Source organism: Pinus tabuliformis, chromosome 7 (genome assembly GCF_031772625.1).
Source record: "Pinus tabuliformis cultivar Carrire ecotype Pingquan chromosome 7, CPIR1, whole genome shotgun sequence".
Classification (NCBI taxonomy): Eukaryota; Viridiplantae; Streptophyta; class Pinopsida; order Pinales; family Pinaceae; genus Pinus; species Pinus tabuliformis.
In genome coordinates this window covers 1,560,760,426-1,560,784,721 of record NC_142293.1, presented here as the reverse complement: position 1 = coordinate 1,560,784,721, position 24,296 = coordinate 1,560,760,426, and positions in this window count along the sequence as shown.

The following is a 24,296-nucleotide window of genomic DNA, read 5'->3' as shown; positions in this document are numbered from 1 at the left end:
ATTGGGTATCACTACTTGAATGATTTGGGCAGGATGTTAGTGGATTTAATCAGTTATGTCCTAGGATTCAGGGGGATGGAGGATGTGGATGATAGCCTAATGGCAATGCTGTCTATATTCTCTCCTGGTAAGCCCCCAGCTGTACATTATGACTATGCAACCTACATTGCAGATAAAATCCATGAGCAGTTTATGAACTTGAAGAGGGAAAGACTATTCAGGTATACTTCATATATATACCACCTATTCTTGTTTTATCAGCCAGCCACCTTCTCTTTTCCTTTGAAGCCACTCAATGCCCAGGGAAATCCAAGGTCAGTTGTGTTCTGGACCTCTGTTTTTCATCATACCTCTGTATCACCTTACACATACACTGAGTTTATTGACTTATTCATTTATCCAGTCATGACAGTATTGCATGGTACTCCTCCTCCTAGACTAACTGATGACATGAGAAGAATTCTCCATTTGAATAAGTCCTACAGCATTGGTAATTGGTACTTCTACCAAAACCACACAGTCATCAGAATATATGGCTGTGAGTTGACACCTTTTAGGTTGCCAAGGTATGTCCCCATGAGGCTTTTTGCCTTGGAATATTTCAGACAGTTTGGGAACTCAGACTACCTGCATTTTCAGAGCAAGAACAAGAAGTCACAGCTAAAGGTGAGGAGCCAGCTGGGTTCTTTCCTATATAACAGAAAAGAGGAAGGGTGGAAGGAGGCAGACAGTATCCTGGAGGGCCTCAGACTGCAAACCAGCTTTGAATGGATACCCTATGACCCCAATCATTCTATCTCCCTCAGGAGGATTAGATACAAATTGGGTAGCTATGCACACAAGAGACAACCCGAGATTGAACAGTATGCCAATGCATCAAATTGGGAAGAGGGTACCCTAGAGGAGGAAATTACTAATGAAGAGTTACTTGAGAGAGAGGCTAGAAATATGCAAAAGGAAGCTGACTTGGAAACTTGTGGACAGGTGCCCCTCTCCTACAAAAAGCAACTTGGAGCAGCTGCTGCATCATCAACAGCACAGCAGCAAACTGCCGAGAAAGCACCACAGACAGCAAGCAAGGATAAAGGGAAGCAGGTGGAACAGCCACCTCCATTGACAGAAGAACAAGTGGATACATTGCTACAGCAGCAAGAAGAGATGGAGCAGCAGGAACTCGGGCAGCAACAGGAAGAGGAACAATTTAGTGAACAGCAGCCCTTGCAGCAAGAAAAAGTGATTAATGCTCCAAGCTCCACTGAGCAACAGGCTCAGACAATAGTGCCTCCTAGGGCAGAAACTACTGTTGATACCTCAGTCCTCCAAACCCCACAAAAGGAGGACTTAACTAGGAAAAGGGATAGAGAGACTCCCCTGACTTCATCCATCAATCGGGGAGAGAAAAGAAAAAGACTAAATGACTCTCAAGAGGATGACATAGCAGTGAGGCAAGCAATGGGCATGGGCCCACCCAGTGGAGAAGTTTCAGCCAGTTCATTTCAGCATGAACATGATAGAGCCGTGGGAGGAGAGGTCAGCTCCTCCAGCCAGCATAGAGAAGGACAGTCAAGCATCAAACAGCAATTTATTGACATTAAGAGGAGGAGTGATCCTATTAAAGTATAGCTGTACAATCATTTGCTGAACCTGGCTCCTACCAATCAGCAAAGACTCATGTCTGCCTTTGATGTAAGTGAAGGCAAGATGATCATGAGTCACTTCATGCCCACAACGCTGCATCCTCAATCTACCTCGGATTACCTAAGAATCAACATGGAGGTTCTGGCCAAAGACATACACCCTATGGATAAGATTGAATTACATAAACAAACTGGTGAAATGGTGTATGCCTCCTTGGCAGATGAAACGTTGGAGAACTACAAATTGAAGAGCAACCTTGATAACACAGCATCTCAGCTGGAATTGGAGAGAGCATCATCACAAGCCAAGGACAACAGGATTAAGTCCTTGGAAGAGGTAATTATAGAAATAGGACATGATCCTAAAGATGTTAAGGGTATCCAAGAACTCTTGAAGCTAAGGGATGCAGACTTGGCGGCCTTAAGAAAGAAAATCAAGCTTCCAGCTACCATCCACCCTCAAACAGATGAAGTTGCCCAGCAAAGGCAGGAAAAGGATGCTACAGACCTACTGATATCCCTGTACAAGGAGCTGGTTCGGACTCAAGACCAGCTAGGACAATCAGAAGCTGCAAAGGCAGCATTACAGACAGCTATGAAACAAAAAGAAGAGGGCCAACCCTCCCAGCCTCCTCCTGTGATAATCAACCTTGAGGAAGTCCAGCCAACAACTACTCCTCCTCCTCAACAGGCAGGGCCTACAGTGCCATCCACAGCAACAACTACACCAACAACAGAGCCAACTCCTACTCTGGATATGCAGAAGCTGCAAGCTGAGATCCAAGTTCTTGAATCCCAAATGAAAGAGCTTGATGAAGTCAAAAGGTCTTTGACCAAGGTGAATGAAAAATTTGACAAAAGCAAGCAGAATGAGGCAGCAAAGGAAAGAGAGGTAAAAGCTCTAAAAAAGAGAATAGCTGAACTAGAAAAAGAGCTTGCACTAGAAAAAGTAACAGCAAAATTGAAAGCAGTCCTCTGGGGCAACATTGGTCGATCCATCACCAATCAGTGGCAGTATATTGAGACTATGGATGAGCAAATAGCACTCATCACGAAGGCAAACAGGGAGGTACAGAGAGCAAGAGCAAGCCTTGGCCACATGCCAGATGCTGCCAGCAGAATGATCAATATTTTGAATAACAAAACCAACTCTCAACTAGCCACCATGGGAATTACTAACAGGACTGAAACAATTTCAGTAGTTAAAAGAGTCTTGACACTAAGAAGCCTAATTGGAACGCTGGAGAGGAGAACACAGGATATGCAGACCGAGATCAACAAATTCCTGGACAGATTTGTGGCATTACAAAACAGAGGCCTCCCCAGCATATTAAGCAGTGTAGGAAGGCTGCTTACTCTGGAAAATTACATCAAAAGGGTTGATGCGCAGGCTGCAGCACAAATAGCAAAACAACCCAGTACCTCAGCTGAAACAGGGCCAGCAACAGGGCAGAATTTGTATGATAGGGTGGATAACCTGTTCTTTATTATGAATGAAATTGATCACCTGTTTGATACCCCACCAAATTTCTTTAAGTATACAGAGGCAGATGAAACTTTGGGGGCAATCATAAGACACCAATTGCCCACACAGGAAGAGTGGAGGAATTTGACACAGGTAATCTTATCAGGCCCGAACCCGTAAGGTTGGTTTTTTCTCCAGTTTATGGGCAGTCATGCACAGGCAGAATTTTGATAGATAAAATCTACAAGGAAGAGACAGATGCTGAGCCAACTCAGCAGAGCTATTTACTCACCACAGCAGCAGTCACAATCACAGGTGACAAACCCAGAATACAGCGTACAAGCCATAAAGTCGGGTTCCCAGCATTTAATCAAAGTATCTCAACCGACTCAGCAGATCCCAAAGGCCAAAATATCTTCTGACAGAACATTAAGACGCCTTTATCTTGTATTCAATGCGGTAATAAATTTCTGATAATAATATCTCAAAAGTTGGTGAGAATATTAAAGTCTGAGATAACTTAGAACTCAGATATTTTGTAAACAATCGCAAGTATATATTCACCCCTCGCAGAAGCTGTAGGGGTTGTTGTTATTTTCCTTTTAGAAGTCTCACTTGCTGTAAGATTCTCAGAGAAGTAATACAAAGGGAGAATGGAATTTCCAAAGCTTGGTGTATGTGATGCGTTGTGATGAATGGTGAATGTTGCAGGATTCCAGAGTGTTTCATAAAACAATAAGTTTTCTTAAATCTCTGTATTACATGTTTTCGGGTCTTTTGTTCTCTTTTGTTGTTTAAATGTTTTACACTTAATAGCAAAGTAGAAGAATGGTTCCAGGATTTAATCTATGATTACCCTGAACTCAAACTAAGCTATTATCCATGTTTTCTTCAGATACAGTGAATGAAGTGTAATTCTTAATTGCTGCACTTTAAAACTATATCTTTTACAGTGATAGACATCCCCAGGGATTCAAGTTTTGCTCCTGAGGCATCTATCTGTTTCTCATACCTAGTTTGGTGGAAATACTCGAATATTTTAGTGAAAATTCTTAATTGCTTTCACTGGTTTTTTCACCTGTTTGTGTTATAAATCAAAAATTTTGTTGTATGAAGTATCCAAATGGCCCTGTAAGTTTCACCAGTTCACCTCAAGGTTTCTAGACACCTATACAGCCATAGACTCCATTGCCCAATGATATTTGACTCTTTGAATATTACATCATAAGACCTAAAAGAAACTCTTCAACCAAAGCATAAACAAAACCTGTGCATAATAGCTAGCCTAAAACCCTATCATAAACAGTTACAAATCATAAAGAGAGAGCCCTCTCTGATCACAGTTTGGCTAGAAACAGTGATCCAAAGATTGGTTAGTGGTTACCCCGGCCGTATTCCCTTGGGAGTCATAGGGAACAACCTGGGTGATAACATAATTGGCGACTCCACTGGGGACTTCATAAAGATTTTTCAATTACTATCTATCTTCCGAAGCTACCATCAAGCCCGAAACTAGCCAAGAGGCCTTAGGACTATTTCTGTTCCACAGGAACAGCTTTAGGGAAGAGCTGATTAGGGAATCTTAATCCTAGCTTTGGAAAATATATAGCCATTCCAAAATTTTCATCCAGTCCTTGCATATATATAAACTTCTTGTACAAATTCAAAAGAAATTAGAAGCTGGCTCCCAAAAGAAACCCAAGGCATACTAGGGCAAACCCTGACCCTAATCAACCCATCATTGTTGATAACCCAAATATCATTCCAAAGAACATAAGGAGACAGCAAAAGCAGGAGAAGCCTGCTGATTCAGATATAAGTTCACACCAACCTATCCTCATTCCAACTCCTTGCAAAGTCCTTTTCCGTTCCACACCTAGTTCCCCTAGTTCATCATCAACACCTCAAAGCCCTCCTCTCCCATCTTCACCATCTGCACATACTCTTTTAACCAGCCCCCCGCTTGTTACCCATCCTATTAACCCTGTTACACCTGTAATCCCAGCTGTCCCATTTGTTCCTATTAACCCCATAAACCCCATAAACATGGCTAACATATATGCACCTCTGCAGATACCAGCCAATGCTCCAGCTCTACCCCAAGACTACCAAACCAAAATCTCATTTTTTGACTCCCATGGCCCTTTGACAGCTGTCCAGCATGCTAAGAAGATGCAAGACCACTTTGAGACCTATGAAATAGATGATGACAGTGTCAGGATGAGAATTTTTGTTCAAAGCTTAACTGGGGATGTCAGAACTTGGTTTAGATCCCTGAATGCAAATTCCATTGCAACCCCTGAGGTCCTGTACCAAGAGTTTACCAACAGATGGGAGAAAAAGAAAGATCCACTCCACATACTCGGTGAATATAACACTATTAAAAGAGGTCCCCAAGAAACAGTTTTGGAATATTGTGCTAGGTTTAACAATGTATATAATGTTATCCCCCAGAACTTAAGGCCCCCTCCTGATTTGGCCCTGTATAACTTCCCTGACAGTTTTGACTCTGATATGGCCTATCAGCTGAAAGAAAGAGATCCTCCAACCCTTGCAGAAGCTCAAAGAGTTGCAGTCACTGTAGAGGCCAACCTAATTGCCAAGAGAAACAGGGCAAAGCTGGAAAAGAAGGCTGGCTTCAGAGAAGAGCCCTCGGGTTTTGATCAAAAGCTGGATGCAATACTAAACAGCATGAAGAGATTGGGTGAAAGAGTGGAATCAGTTGAAAGAAAATCATCATGGGAGACATCACAAAGCAACCCTCCTAGAAACCCAAATTTTAGGAGAAATCAGAACCCAAACATAGGAAAAACAAGTGCTGACCAAGACATTAGACCCCCTTTTCAAGAAAACTATGCAGAAACCTCCACAGCCAATCAGCTCAATGAAGATCCCGAAATTAACTTAATGGGTCTGGATGGTAAAAGCCATGTTTTCTTAACACAAGAAGACCATGAGGAGGATGAAAGAAAAACAGTCCAATCTAAATCAGGAGAATCCTTTGACTTTAAACAAGGGTATGACACTGCTGTCTATGAAGTCCATAAACAATACAAACTAAGGAGTAGGACTGTAAATGTAAATCAGCCCGAAAAGATAAAGGAGAAACAGCAGTCCAAAGAAACCATGGGCACCGAACCTAATCACAACACAAACATGCCTACAAAAGAAGTAGTGGTTGAGGAGGTTACTGAACTACTGTCCCCACTACAACAGCCCACGGCAACCTCGTCCTCCCACCCAAATCCGAACATTACCCCTCAAGACATGAGTATAAGGGGCAGGTTTCAAAGTCAAGAGGAAATCCAACAAGAAGATTTAGTGAACAAAGAAAAGACTGCTATCCGTGACTCTAAAACCCAAGTTGACAAACCCTTTGACCTAGGTACAGAGATTGGCAAGCTAAAGATAGCAATTCCCCTCTCAGAGCTAGCCAAGCATGACATCTATAAGCAACAGATCAAGAAATCCCTTCAACTCACTACCAGCAAAGATGATGTAAACGTGCTAGATGACACCCCAGAATTACTGTTTGGCCCAGAGGTAGATGGAAAAACAGTAGTCACAGGGGTTTTACCTTTTTATGTCAGCTTGCATGTTCATGATAAAATACTGCATAATGCAATGTTCGACTCAGGCGCCTCTCACAACCTTATGCCAAAAGCAGTCATGGAAAGATTAAACTTGGATATAACAAGACCATACAAAGACCTGTTTTCTTTTGATTCCAGCCAAGTAAAATGTTTAGGCCTAATAAAAGATTTATGTGTGTCTCTGGTTCAATATCCCAACAAGACTAGTCTAATGGATGTTGTAGTTGCTGATATCCCACCCAAATATGGGATGCTGTTATCAAGATCATGGGGAGCCAAGCTCCAAGGATCCCTGCAATTAGACATGTCATATGCAACTATTTCTGTCTTTGGGCAACCAAAAAGACTTTATAGGGAAACACTCATGAAGTATATGGTCAGCAGTGAAGAAAAGCCCCAAAAGTTTCCAATATATGCTGTCCATTCGGACATAGACTCCTTCATCCTTTTCAATGATAGCGCAGACCTTTCAAACAATGAGATTAGGACCGAAACACTCATACAAGAACAAAACATTGATCAGACAAGTAGCACCTGCCAAACATCAATCAGCCCAACAATACACATTAACCCTCCTCTAGTTGTTAAAGATTGTCAAACAAGTGATAAAGCTGTCCTAGAAAACAAATGGGGGAAGAAACCCCAACTCCTGCTCACATTGCCATCTCATGAACAGAACTTTAAATCTTCTGTCCAGCAAGATATCCTGTGGGTCCTAGAATTTGATGGGTCAGTCAACAAGTTAGGGGCAGGAGCTGGAGTGTGGATATATAACAAAGAGAAAGGCTATGCAGAAGGCAGGGCTTACAGATTGAATTTTAGGTGCACTAACAACATGGCAGAATATGAAGCTCTCTTGCTGGGCCTAAAGCTAGCAAAATCACTACAAGCTCCTAAACTCTCCATTATGGGAGACTCTGATCTAGTAATTCAACAAGTGAAAGGACATTTTGTCACCAATGACAAAAGATTGAGGTCCTACAGATCTGCTGTAATTGAAATATTAGAAACCTTCTCTGAGTTTGTTATCACAAAAATTTCAAGGGGCCACAATCTCCATGCACACAGCTTGGCAACGTTTGCCAGCACCTTCAAATTCCCATTAGAACCCAATAATTGTTTCACAGCCGAGGTCAAATACAGACCCTCTATTCCGAATAATGTCAAAGAATGGCAAGTATTTGAGGATGACATGCAAATAAACAATTTCTTGACCTTGCAACAAGAGTTCATAGGATTAAATATTGATCTTGATGGAGCAAGTCAATCACAAATACTTGAGGAAGCAAGTCCATCACAAATACAGTTTCAACAGTCTGCTCACCCAATGTCACCTAGAACAGCAAAACAATTACTGAGTCCAACCATTTTCGACAATGAAAACATTCAGCAAATTCACCAAATTAACTGTGAAGAGGTGAGCAACGCTGAAGATGAAATCATACAACTCAAAGACAATTTCCTTCCAGCAGGCCTTACCCCACTAGAGGACATTTTTGACTCAAATGATGTCCCCAGGAAACCAAAGATGCAGCCATTAGATGCAGCAATTGAAGAATGCAACATTGGTACCACTGACAAGCCTAAAATAATAAAACTATCTGCTGCTTTGCCCCCTGATCAAAAACCCAAATATATTGACCTCTTTAAAGAGTTTCAAGATGTTTTTGCTTGGGGTTATGAGGACCTAAAGTCCTATGATACCTCTGTTATCCAGCACACCATTCCCCTCAAGCCTAATCAAAAACCATTCAAACAGAAATTGAGAAGAATCAATCCTGTGCTCCTTCCTTCCATTGAAAAAGAATTACAGAAAATGTTCAAAGCTGGTATCATAGCACCAATCAGATTCTCTGAATGGATTTCAAATTTGGTCCCTACAAGAAAGAAAACTGGTGAGATTAGACTTTGTGTAGACTTAAGGAATTTGAATCAAGTATCACTCAAAGATAACTACCCTCTACCCAAAATGGATCATATTCTTCAAAGAGTAGTAGGGGCTTCAAGGATATCATTGCTTGATGGATTCTCAGGCTTTAACCAAATCCTAGTACACCCTGATGATCAAGACAAAACTGCATTTACGAAAATAAGTGTGAATGAAGAATACATACTATCCGTGATAGATTTGATGGAGTTGAGAGGTCACCCTCTCTTCACAGTGATCGGCACCTATCTCATTTCGGACTGTACTAATAACTTCTTGTTACTGTAAGTATGACTTTTAATGCTTCAGCATTGTACTGGATGGTTGGTCCGACTCTATTGTACTGTCAAATACTACAGTGGAGAAGACTATGCAAGTATCAAAAAAATTATGTACAAAAACTGTTTTAAAAATAAATAATTCAATGTTTCCTTCCTTTTAGTTTATCAGTTCGTTGATTCCTTACTGTGTGTTGCAGAAGGACTCCACATTCATTCATATAACTCAGTGACAATTGAATTGAACGAACCACACAATTACTTAATAACCCTATTTATGAAATTTCAGTATTTATAATCGTTGAAGTATTCTCTTTTAACTCATGTAACCCAGTGACTTTATAATTGAGAGGACAACACAGTTAGCTAGTGATCATTATGAAGTATCATTGTCTTTGTAAATGTCTAAAAATTTGTAACATTTCAGTGGCAGTGTATTTAGACTGGGGTGTTGTTAATGAAAATGTAATTGAGATACATTATAGATTAAAAAAAAACATTATATTTAATTGTTTAAAAAAAGAGATTTATTTTTCATAAATAAAAATTTTGAAATGTTTATTAATGGTGGAGTGTAGTAAATTATTATAAGATTTGTTATTTATTTTGGTGGTTTATTTACAAAAATAAAATAATTATAAAAATAAGTGTATATGTTTTGGAAGAGATTTTACAATTTTAATTTGATTTTCAATAATTATTAGATAGATAACAGGGATTTAACTTTTATAAAATATTTTTAAATATATGCAAATCAAAGATTAAGATTTATTTCTGAAGTAGTTATGTCTTTTTTCTCTTCTAATTAAATTCATTAATTTAAAAAGTGTCATATGAAAAGACTGGTTTTTTTAGTACATGGTGTTGATAAGTCATCTATTGACCTGTGGTATTTTAACAAAGGCTATGTTTTGTCCATAATAATTCTTTTTATCAATCATAATAATAATAATGTTATAATTTAGTTAATTGTTATTATTGTTATTATTTTTTTAATTTAGCAACTTAAGATGTATAATGAAATAAGTATTTTGAAGTTTATTATGAATGGAATGCCTATGGACGTTTACCAACCGTTTGATTATATGGTTGTGCTAGTTAACGTCTATTATATTCTATTTTATTGATAAATTTAATTTTGACAATTTAAGATAAATGTGAGTGGCTAATAAATTTGTTACATATTTTTTTTAAGTGAATATGTTTAACTTATATATGAATTCTTTTCATCCATATAATAAAGTTATAATTTAGTTAATTTTTATTATTATAATTATTTTTTAATTTAGCAACTTGAGTGTATGTTGAAATAAGTGTTTTGAAGTTTATTATGAATAGAATCTGCTTATGGACGTTTACCAACCGTTTAATTATATGGTTGTGCTAATTAACTTCTATTGGGGAACAACAATCTCTACAACAGCGGAAGTCATAGCTGAAACCCTAGAACGAGGGCTCCGAATAATGACGGCCATGGAAATCAGATCCAGCGATGTGACAGTCCACATTGGATGTAGGAAGTCTGTTTATGTCTCCAACGCATCGTCCCCGACTCGATCTAAGTTTGCTAGATTGTGGCGCCTGGATTATGCGTTTAACAAGGGTACCAGACATTGCTTAATTTCTCAAAGGAATGCACAAGCCGTTGGCAATGGCTGTCGCGGAGTTGTCACTATGGCGGGCATAGGGAAGTGCTTGGTGATAGCACTGCGAAGGAGATCTAAGGTTTTGAAAATGCGCTCTGTGGGCTCACGTCTCCTCACCAGCGGTAGAGGCATGGCGAAAACTGCAAGGGGCATAAAAAACCCAGACCCAGAGCAAAAAACCATAGATGTTTCCTTGGGTGAGACTGATCTTCCCAAATTAGAGATCCTCGTTGCAGATCTACACTCGAGGAGGTCATTACCGACAAATGACCCATGCTTTTGGGGTATCCTCTGTGAAAAGGCCAAGGTTTTTCACAACAGGAAAAATGGGGTGCCATGAAGAAGATTCATGGAGCAATGGTAGCCGCGAGCCATGGGAGGAGGCTAGAGCAACATACAAGACCTAATGCTAGGGATTACCTTGGACCAGTACATGACGAACACCAGTGGGTAATGCTGGTCCACAAACGAAACAACCCAGATCAACGGAGAGCTACAACGATTGCAATGAACACCACAAAGTGGCAAACACTCCAACATTGGATCTTGAAGCCTCTGCTCTTGAAATGCTCGAAGGTAAACAAGGTACCCTCTTTATTAGATGTATGGAAGGGAACACAGTATGCATCAAGATAGGGAATTGGGAGGAGATAAAAACACTCAAACAGAGGATACAAGAAAGGATAGGTAGCCCACCTTGCAAACAACTCTTAATCTACACAGGGAAAGTATTGCAGGAAGAGCACAAACTAAAAGAATACGACATAGGCAACGACTCAACTATCTACCTTAACACAAGACTTCGTGGAGACTGCTCTGGCACAAGCTCAAAAGGACCCGTTTCCTTCAAAGACGTAGTAAAAGGGAAGATGGAACCTCAAGCGCAAACAGAATAACAAGCTACGACCCCTAGTGCCTATATCATCGAATAGACAACTCAGAACCTTGCATTAACAATTGCTATACCTGAGGTAACTAAAATACATGATGATTATTTATCTAAAGCAGCGATATGCAAGTTTAATGGGTTTTGGCCCAAACCGGAAGCCCTTCATCAATGGATTTACTCCATATGGATAGAAAACTGTGATATCCACCTCTGTTCAAAAGGATTCTTTATTGTCAAATTCGACAAAATGAATGACAAGGAATATGCATTGAACGAGGGACCATGGTTCTGGGGTAATGCTGGCCTTTTTATGACATCTTGGTTTTCGGAATTTGACCCAAACACCATGGTGGTTTCCAAAATGCTCGTGTGGGTAAAGTTATACAACCTACCTCTGCACTTTTGGCACATCAAAGTATTAGTAGGCATTGGCAACGCTTTGGGGAAATTCTTAAAAGTAGATAGTGAATGCCTTTGCAAGGATATCTATACTTTTTCCAGGATCTGTGTGGAGGTTGATCTCAGTCAAGGATTACTAGACCACATCCTCTTACTCCACAACGAAAGGGAATGGGCCCAACCACTTTATTATGAAAACACTGCCTTGAAATGCCGCATTTGTCATCAAACCGGTCATCTACAAAGTGCATGCCCACACATCAAAAAAGACAAGAAAAGAAGACAACCACCAAAGCCGAAAGGATGGAAGTTTTCAACCACATCGACAGATGACATAGAAGAGGAAGAAAACACAGAAACTACCACAAACAACATTTTCCAAGAAGCAAAATATCCAGGAAATAATCCAGAACCCAATGAAAAAGCACCCTACACAACGCACAGAATGATGAAAATAAGATTTTCTCTGCAATAGTTCCAAAGACAACCAATCCACTGCAGCAAAGTGAGCAACTCATCCTAGGGCAAGAAATTGGTGGCAGCAAGCGAGCATACTCTACAGAAAGCTTAGATTCTGAAAAAGAAACCCCAGCTGCCACAAATGAAGCATAAATGTCTATTATAATAGCCACGCCCAACAATGAAGGTTGGCGGAAAGTGGAAAAAAAGAAAGGTAGGAAAGCATAGATAGCCATTAAATTATTATTTTTAGATCATGTTGCATCAGGACAAGTTTTGATAAAGCATATGCTGGTTCAGCATCTACAACATGTAATTTTGCTCAATATGAATAAAATTACGATTTTTCCTTTGGAAAAAAAACTTCTATTATATTCTGTTTTATTGATAAATTCAATTTTGACAATTTAAGATCCAAATCTTTTGAAAATCATTTGAAGCTTCATATATTTGTTTTTAAGGTCAAAACTTTGTTATTGTCTTGTTATTTGAACTCATAATGAGTAATATTGTCATGTTATTTAATATAGAATATAAAGATATTTATTCATCATATGCATATTAGTAAAAGGATTAAGCATTAGGAAATTTTTAATTAAAAGACTAAATATAATTTTTTAATGTGTAAGTAAGAAATTTAAAAATAAAAATTGGAAATGAAATGTAAAAATACTAAACAAAATAACTAAGATAATTTAAATTATGGAAATATATATATATATAGCACAGTCATATAAATTAAATTGCTCTCGAGTGATATTTGACATCACATGTACATTCTCTTCCTCACGTGATGAAGAGAGAATGAATAAGGATTGGATAAGCATATGTAGTTTCCTTAAAGATATAGCATCCAAGAAAGGAAAAGTAATTATCCACTTAACACACAATGCATATCATCTTTCACACACACAAAAAAAAAACCAACCTCAACTCTTCAAAACATTCTCCTATAAGTATTTATCTAGAGTGATTAAAGTAGTAATTACATAGAGAGTAATAGGGAGCTAAGAATTTATCTTCATATGTTATAGATTTGGTCTTGCTCATAGAATTTTCCTCCTTGACTCAATCTACCACTATCTTCATTGAATGAGAAAGATTTTTCCACTTTGATCAACCTTCTAGATAAAAAGCGAACTTCCTCGAATTATTTCACCATTTACCAAGTACAAAAAACATAGGACATACCCATAGAAATAACCTGAGGAAAATTCCACTAGTTGGCAGTAACACACATTTTACTCATAAAACTTACAGTATAACGTTGGTAATAGCTTAGAGAGGTGTGTTATAATGCTTTGTCTTCCACTATTCACCTACATTACCTCATATAAATATGCCTTCTTCAACCATGTTTACAGCTCAACTTCACGTGTAAGCTAAAACATAATAACAACCATCTAAAAACATTTAGACATTATAATAACTAACCAAAAACATAAATAAAACCTATTACAATACATAAAACTCTTATGCAAAACATACCCTAGATAACATCAATATAAAAACTACAATGCCAACCCATATACATGGCTTGCTCTAAAACCTCCTTAAATAATATCCTCACAATCCACATGCTTTTATGATAACCAACTTAAAAAAATAAATAAAACCATTACCATACATAAAACTCTTATACAACACATACCCTAGATAACATCAATATAAAAACTACAATGCTAACCCATATACATTGGTTACTCTAAAACCTCCTTAAATAATATCCTCAGCAACCCACATGCTCTTTTCCATGTTAAAAAGAGTGTGTATATGCATATGGCGGGTGATAGATGGTAAGCGTTATACGTAGATTTTCTTAAATTTGTGGGTGGTGTTCTTTCAATCTGACGTCATTCATCTTTACAAATCGTCATTCTAACTCTATGACGCTTATAAAAGAGATAAATGTGTTGATTTTGGAAGAAATGTCACAATTTTAATTTGATTTTCTTGGATAGATAATAAGAATTTAATTTTTATAAAATATTTTAAAATATTTTTAGTAATATATAGATTAAAGATTAAGATCTATTTCCGAAGTTGTTTTTTTTAATTCATTAATTGAAAAAAAGTATGGTTTTTTGAGCATGTGGTCTTGATAAGTCATTATATTGACCCATAGTATTTTAACAAAGCCTAGATTTTGTCCATAATAAAGTGGGGCTTAATCTTTGTGGTTAATAAATTGTTACATTTTTTTTTAGGTAAATATGCTTAATTTATATATTAATTCTTTTTATCAATATAATAAAGTTATAATAATTTAGTTAACTTTTATTATTATTATTATTATTTAATTTAGCAACTTGAGACCTATGATGAAATAAGAGTTTTGAAGTTTATTATAAAGTTTATTATGAATAGAATCTGCTTGTGGACGTTTACCAAGGGTTTAATTATATGGTTGTGCTAATTAACTTTTATTATATTCTATTTTATTGATAAATTCAATTTTGACAATTTAAGATCCAAAATCTTTTGAAAATCATTTGAAGTTTCACATAATTGTTTTTAAGGTCAAAACTTTGTTAACAAATTTCACAATCTCTTTAAAGTGTCAAAAGCTTTGAGAGCTTTCCAAATGAAAAATCCCCTCAATAGGAGTTTGTCTTTTGAAAATCATTTGAAGCTTCACATAATTGTTTTTAAGGTCAAAACTTTGTTAACAAATTTCACAATCTCTTTAAAGTGTCAAAAGCATTGAGAGCTTTCCAAATGAAAAATCCCCTCAATAGGAGTTTGTCTAAGTTAACCTATATCGTTGACCATTGTGATAATAAATAGATGTCAATTCAACTGACAGTACTCACAATGTGCAACTATTGACATGTTGACCACAATGATACTAAATAAAATGTATGTCTACTAACATTATTGAAAATGTAGAGTTACTTACATGTGAAATTTCAAGAATATTTTAGAAAATCCAAAGCTCTAACATTAATTGAGGGTTGAAACATGTAAAAACTTTAATCTTAACCTTAAATGATTGCAATGTCATGATAAATATTGAGTTAAATTGGACTAAACACTAGTCTCCTAGGAAATGAACTTTGATGAATAAGAAGGAAGTAGAAGATCATGCTAATTTAATGTAACAATCATTTAGAATACACATTGCCCATGGAAACTCCATAATAGATGCATTTTATTTGTATTTTCACTTGCACACATATGATAAGAGTAGAGCATGTGTCTCTCCTCCATCCTTACATATTTTAAAGTACACTTTATGTTTGTGTTCATCAATGCAATTTTTGTTCAAACATCAAAACACACACACATAGATCAACTGGATGTATTTTGGGTGGTTGGAAAAAATGATGTTGTCTTCGAGTCTTCAACATCTTACATGTGACATAGTGGGCTCATAATGAGTAATATTGTCTTGTTGTTTAATATAGAATATAAAGATATTTCTTCATTATTTATATATATATATATATATATATATATATATATATATATATATATTAGTAAAAAGATAAAGATGTTGTCCTCCCCGTCTTCAACATCTTACATGTGACATAGTGGACTCATAATGAGTAATATTGTCTTGTTTAATATAGAATATAAGGATATTTCTTCATCATATATATATATATTAGTAAAAATATTAAATATTAAGTTTTAATTTTCACCTATTAAAATTGGAAAATTAAATATTAAGAAATTTTTAATTAAAAGACTAAATATTATTTTTTAACGTGTAAGTAAGAAATTTAAAAATAAAAATTGGAAATGAAATATAAAAATACTAAACAAAATAATTAAGATAATTTAAGTTATGGAAATATTTTTTTTCTTTTATATATTTTATTATAACTAGCACAGTGTGGAGTGATATTTGACATCACATGTACATTCTCTTCCTCATGAGATGAAGAGAGAATGACGGAGGATTGGATAAGCATATGCAATTTCCTTGAGGATACAACATCCAAGAAAGGAAAGGTAGTGACACTCTTTGAGAATGGGATAGGAATCCAAGAGAAGAGTGATTGAAGAGGAATGATATTCTTTAAGGACACAGGTATGGAGATCCAAGATAAAAATAGTCCTAAAAGGAGGACCGATATTCTTTGAGGACTCATTTATGGAGATCCAAGATAAGAATAGTCCTAAAAGGACATACCTTGTGGACATCCAGATGGGGTATGTACCTTAGAGAGGTAGTGCGGTATCACACGTAACCTCTCCTATATATATGCATTTTTTTTTCTTATAACTAGCACACTCATATAAATTAAATCGCTAGTAAATGTCAATATGCATCAAAACACTAACATTCACATTTCCAAGAAAAAAATAATCATAAATTATTATTATTATTATTAGTATTATTATTATTATTATTATTATTATAAAATAATATATTAGTTAAACATATATTTAAAAAATAAACAGGTAAAAACATTATTAAACATGGATATTCACCCTATTTTATCATGGAGATTTGTTGACCTATAATGATTGATAATTAAATTAAAATTCTAGAATACTATTTCAAAATAGACATGCCTATGGGTGTAAAAAATTATTGTTATGTGAATACAATAACAACATCATCATTATTTTGGATAATTAATTAAAATTTTGGAAGTCTATTCCAAAATAAGCATGCCTATTGGTGTAAAAATTTATTGTCATGTGAATACATCATCATCATCATTATAGTATCAATGTGTTATTTCACATTTTGAGCAATGTATATAAAAATGCATAGATTGATAGGAAGGACTTACCACCCACAAAATCAAACCATGCCTTAAAGGTTTTTTTTTCATAAATTGATCAGTAAGTTTCTATTAATATGGGAGCAAAAAATTTTACATTGCAACCACTTTCTATTAATATGGGAGAAGAAAAATTTACATTGTAACCACTTCCTAAGTGCTTTCCAAAACATTCATCTAAGTAGACATGCTGTGAACCGTGGAAAAAAAAAAGGATAGAAGATTGAAAGGCTAGCATTGATGCCTATACAGTCTTGTTATTAGAAACTTAAACAAGTTTGTTACTGTAAACTAAAAAAACATGCAAAAGTAAATTATCTACCACATACATATATATGTCAAAAGAAAAAAATATGACTACATCCCCAAAGTAACCAACCTCTTTTTTCCCTTTAATAGACCAGCATACCAATTTCTTGGTGGACTTTTTATTCTAGGATTATGACTGTCAATGTGGTTGTAGAGTTATCCTGAGTAGAGGCTTCAACTAGAGAATTGATGACAACAGGCCCTTCCAGATGCTCGTTCAACTCAGTGTCTAAGACAGAGACGACATAACGTTCTATGTGAGACACCTGAACAACTATATCATCCAATTTATATCTAATATCTCTTAGAATACAATTTATATTCTCTTGACCTGCAAAGAGCTTGTAGTTGTCTACTTGCTTGCCTCTGATGACCATGTTAAGAAGAATTTCCATTTGACGATGTAGAGTGATGGAATGAAGGAACTGGATCCTTTGCCTGTGAAACTTCCCCGGATCTCATACCCACTTAAGGCTATTGTCTCCTATATCTAAGTCTGAGAAGTAAACATGATCTCTGAATTCGTTAGGCTCGAGTTGAGGAGTTTCTTTTCAGACCTCTAGGGGTGTTGCTTTGAAGAAATTGGCTATTAATTCCCAACCAAACAATCTCTGATGATGCATCAAAGGAGACCCCGAAGCGCCTCCTCTACGGCTAGGAGTCTCTCACCTTGGAGCCATGAGAACAATAAACCTCCAATAAAAAGAGCTACGATTGGTGATTGAACGACCTACTTGAACGAAGTTATAGACGTGAAGGTACAGCGAGGGAAGAGGGTCGAGGAGACTTGATGGCACAATAATGACTTTAAGGTTTACATTGCAGTGACTTCCAATGGCCCAATTAAAACCATATGGAGAAGGTACTGGGGTACCAAACTCCACACACCAAAATAGGACAAGGAAAAGAAATCCCGACAGGGTCCAAGTTGTCAGGGGCCGCTGAGGGAAGGACTGCAATAAGTTCAAACCAAGGTCTAAATTCAGAATTATGAAGAAAAAGAACAAAGAACATTAACCCTTGTAAGAAGTAAACAACGAAGCTTGACAAGAGAGAAAACATGAGTGGTTACTAGAAAACATTATATAACCCACCATCAACAGAAATGGAAGAAGACTAGATGTAAAATCTATTACTAGAGACCCAAGACTAAGTTTAAGGAGATGGATCGACCTCGACAAGACAATAACCAAGCATTGCATTGACACTTTGAAAAAGGAAGGTTGAGAGATTACCCTAATACCCAATGAGCACACAACAACGATGAAGCTAGCGCATCACCAAACTTCAATTCTATAGGTAAAGAGAACATAACAAATACCTCTGTTGGAACATTACTTGACAACTTCAGTGAGGGCCTAGTAGAAAATACCTTTGTATCTGCGTGTAACATGAGAATTTTTCCAACATACAAAGAGCTTTGCCATGACCCAAAACCTCCACCACCCTGAGACCAAAGCCATGCAGATATAAGGCATCTAAGACGTGAGTGTATGAGCGTGTGGAATAAGGAGAGGCGCTGATACTCGTTACATTTCTAGCCAGGTGTATAGTATGAAACCCTAAGATTTCCTTCCAAGACGAAGAACCATAATTTTCTCATAAATGAGCATACCTCAGTTGTTAGAAGAGAGTGTAGACACATCCAATCTGCCATGAGAGAAGCAACCCGTCTCCAAACTAGAGAAAGGGATTGTATAGTCGGGCATTTCACCACACACATGGATTAACAATCCCATATGCGTGCATTTAAGTTGCTTCAACTTACACATTTGCAAACATTGATGATATATGAAACCTTGCCATGCTAGTGTCTTCCTCCTCGAGGTGTAAGGTGCATCACTACCACCGGGGGCCACCACCTTGGTGACCACCCAAATTTTGTGCATGCCCATTATGACGAGGTTGCCAGGAAAATACCTTCAGGGGGTCTTCAAACCAGAGAATAACATTTTGCGTTTGAATTCCAAATGTCTCATGGTGATCTGAAATCACTTGTGAATGATCTCAGTTAATTAATGAAGGCATTACAGACTTATGTGTTGGGGTGTGCCTATGTTATTTTATGCAACATATCGATAAGATTGTGAAATACACAGACACTGAAGCAGTAAGAGAAACACAATAAGCAAACACATAAACACAACAAGTTTAATAAGGAGTTCACCCAATCCTCCTGGGCTACGTCTCCTAGTCTAGCCTTTAGTGGTGGCCTTTCTATTATGTCTTGAAAATCAAAGTTTTTACAACAGTGAGCTCAAATTGAGTCTCACTCAACAGATGACGATCAGTAGGACTGTACTTGGATTCCCCAAGTCTCTAGAGTACATAGACTCTCTTTACTGAATCTCGACCTCAACTAGTCACAGTGATCTGAGTCCAATCTAAGACTCAAATCCTGACAGGTTTACTCATAGGAGTACGCTTGAACCTCTCAAGCCTTCTCTAGAGTTCACAGACTCTCGCACTCTGTCTGTCTCTATCTGGCTTGATGTTGCTTTTGCTCTGTAGGTCAGCTCAGCTTTTATCTGTTCTCTGCAATTCACTTCTCTCTCTTGGCCTCTCGGTTTTCTACTTCCTCTCCCCTTTATGCTCTCTGTCTGTTCATTGCTTAAAGCAAATTTTTTTCCTGACTATTCGCTTCCGCTTCCTGGCTCTCTGGATCTCCTACCTCTATCCGCTGGAATTCCCCTTCTCTCCATCATCATCAATGTAATGCTTCACAGAGAGGTGGCCACCTATTTCCTCACGAACTGAGTGTCAATTCTCTTTGAACAGTCATTATTTCCATTTCTCCAAGATTGCCCGTGAAACTGATTCCTCTGCCAACTCATCGGTCATGCCAGATCTCAAATCTTATCCACCTCAGCATATTTCCCCATCAAATCCAATCATACATCGGATTGTTTCTCCGTCATTGATCTGGGGCATCCAGATCCTACGGTCTTCATCCATATCGGGCGGATAAGTAGCATGACTTTTACCTGTCCGATGTGTGCAGTTTTATCTCTCATCTGTTGGACGTGTGTCACCCGTTGTATGGCATCGGGAGGGACTCGGTCAAACCTGCTTATTGCTTGAAGTCCTTCCGATATCCTATCGATTTTAGCGTGTGACCCGCCTTCTGATGGAATTGGTGATTTTCGTACGGTTTTATGCTTTCCTCGTGAGCGAGTGCTTGTGGGCTTTCCTTCACTGAGGGGGACGCCCTGTGATACACGATTAGCACTAATCACGTATCAGAAACTGCCTCTGTTTTTGGATTTGACCTCCCGTTTGTCAATTTGCACTAGCGCACGGTTACCATGGGCCAACGGTCTGTGCGCTTTGACCAAGGGTCCTCGTTGCTCCATGCTGATCACAAATTGCCATTGTTCAGAGGTTATTTCTAATAAGCTCGACATCCTTAAGACTTTGAAACTTCGGTATGAGTTTTATAGAGTTCAGGAGACTTTAAGAGTGTTTTAAGGATCCAATTCGGATCACGGCCTTCTCACTAAAAAAGCTTTTGGACCACCAAAAGTTGGTTTTCAAGCATCGACTAAGTGAGGGTATAGTTGTCTCACTTTCCAATCTTGAGTTTAATAGAGTTCATGAAACTTTAAGAGTGTTTTAAGGATCCAATTCAGATCACGACCTTCCCACTGAAAAAGCTTTTGGACCACCAAAAGTTGGTTTTCAAGCATCGACTAAGTGAGGGTATAGTTGTCTCGCTTGTCCGATCTCTATCCATTTTGCATTGCTTGGCTTTGAACCCTTGTGTCCAATCCTGAGGTACTCAACATCTCCCCTGTGTGTCATCCTCACCTTCCTATCCAGAACTATGTCTTCCTGCAATTCATTAAGATATTCAAGTAACAGATCATCAATAGAAGGAAATTGAATTTGCTCTTCGGGATCTTCAATTAATGAAGGTTCAAATAGTCTCAAGTTGTCTGCATTAATGACTGAGTAGATGTGCATGTAAGCTAGTAAATCAAGGCGAAAAGCATTCTCACCAATTTTCTCAAGTATCTTGAAAGGTCCATACCTTATTGGCTTTAGCTTTTTACCTTCACCTTGCATTATGTCCTTGTTGATATACAGCCAGAATTGATCACCAACTTGGAAACTATGCTCCATCTGATGCTTGTCATGCCTTGCCTTGTACTTGACTTGGCTCTTTTTCAATTGTTCCTGTACTGCCTGGTGAATCTCTTGGATTTGTTCAATGAACTTGGTTGCCTTGTCCACATCACTGTGTCCATCAACTGCTATGTCTTTACCAAAGACAAAATCCAAGGGAGACCTTGGTGTGAAACCAAAACAAGTCTCAAAAGGAGATCTTTGTGTAGAAGAATGTTTAGCTCGGTTGTAATCATGTTGCACATAACATAAATGTTCATCCCAAAGTTTGGGATGCTTTCTGCAATAGCCTTTGAGCAACTGGATCACTGTCCTGTTGACCACTTATGTTTAGCCATCTGTTTGGGGACGAAAAGTTGTACTCTTCTTCAGTCTAGTGTCCATCAATTTCCACAAACTCGACCAAAATTTCCCAACAAATCGGGTATCTCGATCAGATATAATGGAAGTGGGTATTCCAGAATGAACCCATACATGCTAAAAGAACAACTTTGCAGTTTTTTCATCCATAATATGTTTGTTACAAGGTTTCAAAATACACATTTTTTTGAGCCTATCCACAACAACATATAAATAGTCATGACCTTTCCTGGATTTAGGCAGTCCTCCAACAAATTCCATGGAAACACTTTCCCAAGGATGAGAATGAACTGATAGTGGAGTGTACAGGCCTAGTTTTCTATTGTTGGGCTTGCTTTTAGCACACATGGTACACTCTCTCACATATCTAGAAACTGTCTCACTCATTTTTGGCCAATAACAAAATCTTTACAACCGTGAAACTGTTTTACTTGCACCAAAGTGACCTGATATTAGAGAAGTGTGTGCTTCTCGAATTATCTTTACTCTTTCAGTTTGTGGAATGCATAACTTTCCCAAATGATACAAGAGTCGGTCCTTAACATGATAATCCAATTCTTCTATTCATTTGCCTTGACTTAAAGTTGCATATACATCTTTAAAATCTATATCTTTAGCATACTGTTCAATGTAGCTCGCATGCAGTACTGAGTTATGCTTAAGTATAGTGGATGCATTTATAATTGGTCTAGATAACGTATCTGCAACTTTATTGTGTATGCCCCTTTTATATCTATTGGTATTTAAAGACAAAAGAAATGTCTTACACGAAGCAAATTGTATGGTGGCTATATATGTACTAGCCACCACATGCATGGGTAATCTGAAGTATTAGTTTTTAACATGCATGCTTTGTGTAAGGTTTGCTAAGATAGAAGGTTTCTCTCAAGGATCAATTTTGTTGCATGTCGAGTAATGATTACCATGTTTCTTTACCAGGCATCTACGTTAAGAATGGATACCATATGAAGCTTGCACCTAGATGCTTGGATGTGATTCTTTATGGATTGAGTAGGTGTGGGTGCAATAGGGTTGATCTATCCTAGTGTGAAATTTGCAATGTGCATGTGAAATCATTTTTCTAATATGCATATGTCTTGAAGTGTAAGGGAGCAATGTAGGGTAGTTATACACCTAGGAGTAAGGGTAAAGGGAAATGCTTGGGTTTGCTCTGGCAAAGGAATGTTTATAGATTCATTGAATTTTGATTTCCTTTTTACTTGTATAGTGGAGAAGGCCTTGTAGAAATATGATGTAGAATTGCAAATGCTCAAGAAATTTTATCTAAAATCAAGAGACCCAATCCTACTATACTAATTTTTGGAATTCAATTCACAATTTAGAATAACAATCACACACATGCAATATGAAATAATACACATGCACAATATTTTTCCCAAGGAAAACAACTTCTAAAAACCACTTATGCCTACTTGCATTAATCAGATGAATAGAGATGTATTACAAGTGAATAATCTCTCTCTGCTAAATGAGAAGCTCTGACCCAAACTTAGTCAAATTATGCCTCAGCTTCAACCCCTATTTCCTTGTGCAATTCATGAGGAATTAGGCCCCTATTATTTAGGAGTTTTCCTCCAATTGAGTGCATAATTCCCAAGGTTGATAATTTGGTTGCATGCAACACTTGTACACTCAAGACTAGTATACAATTGATGTTACACTGCCTTGGAATCTCCACCAGAGCTCCGGAACTCAAATTCTCTGCATGCACTAGCTATTTTGGGCTGAGTGACACTGTTGTCTGACTACACAACTAACCTTCCACTAGTTCTATCAACTTTGAGAATTAGCTTAACTGAAAACAACTTGAAATAAGTGACCATATCTTCATTAATATAACAATTTTTCATTTCTTTGTGAGTAAATAGAAATAAAAGAAAACACTTCCTTGTAAGTAAATAGAAATGCAAGAATCACAACACCAATATATCCTCTGCTTATCCTTTTTCACATTAGAAATTCGAATCGATTAACCACTCATGTGAATACGCTCACAGGTACCGTTAATCCAAATAATGACTTCAAAGTAAGTGGGTTTGCTTTTGTCTTTGTTTTCAATGCTACAAAATAAGAAACTCTAAGTTCCTGTCCTCTACTCTTAATTTCATCAATTGTTTCATTACTTGATAATTATCGATAGTTTTCATTTACAGTGACTCATTTTTGGAGTGGTTATCACGTAACCCTACCAAAATGCAGACGAGAAGAAGAGAAAGGATTCTTTGAAGGATGGTATGAATTCAATTCAGCTTCCCACTTATTTATATGCTTGGTTTGTTGAACTCACGTTCAATGATTTTTGTAATATTGATTCGTTTTCTTATTTAATGGATTTGCAGCTTTACTGCTTTGTGGTGTTGTAGGTTGTGCGAGAAATGTTGTTGATGGCGAGGATTAGGTTTCTCCTGGCCTAAAATGAATGGGATTCTATGGATGTACAATATTTAAT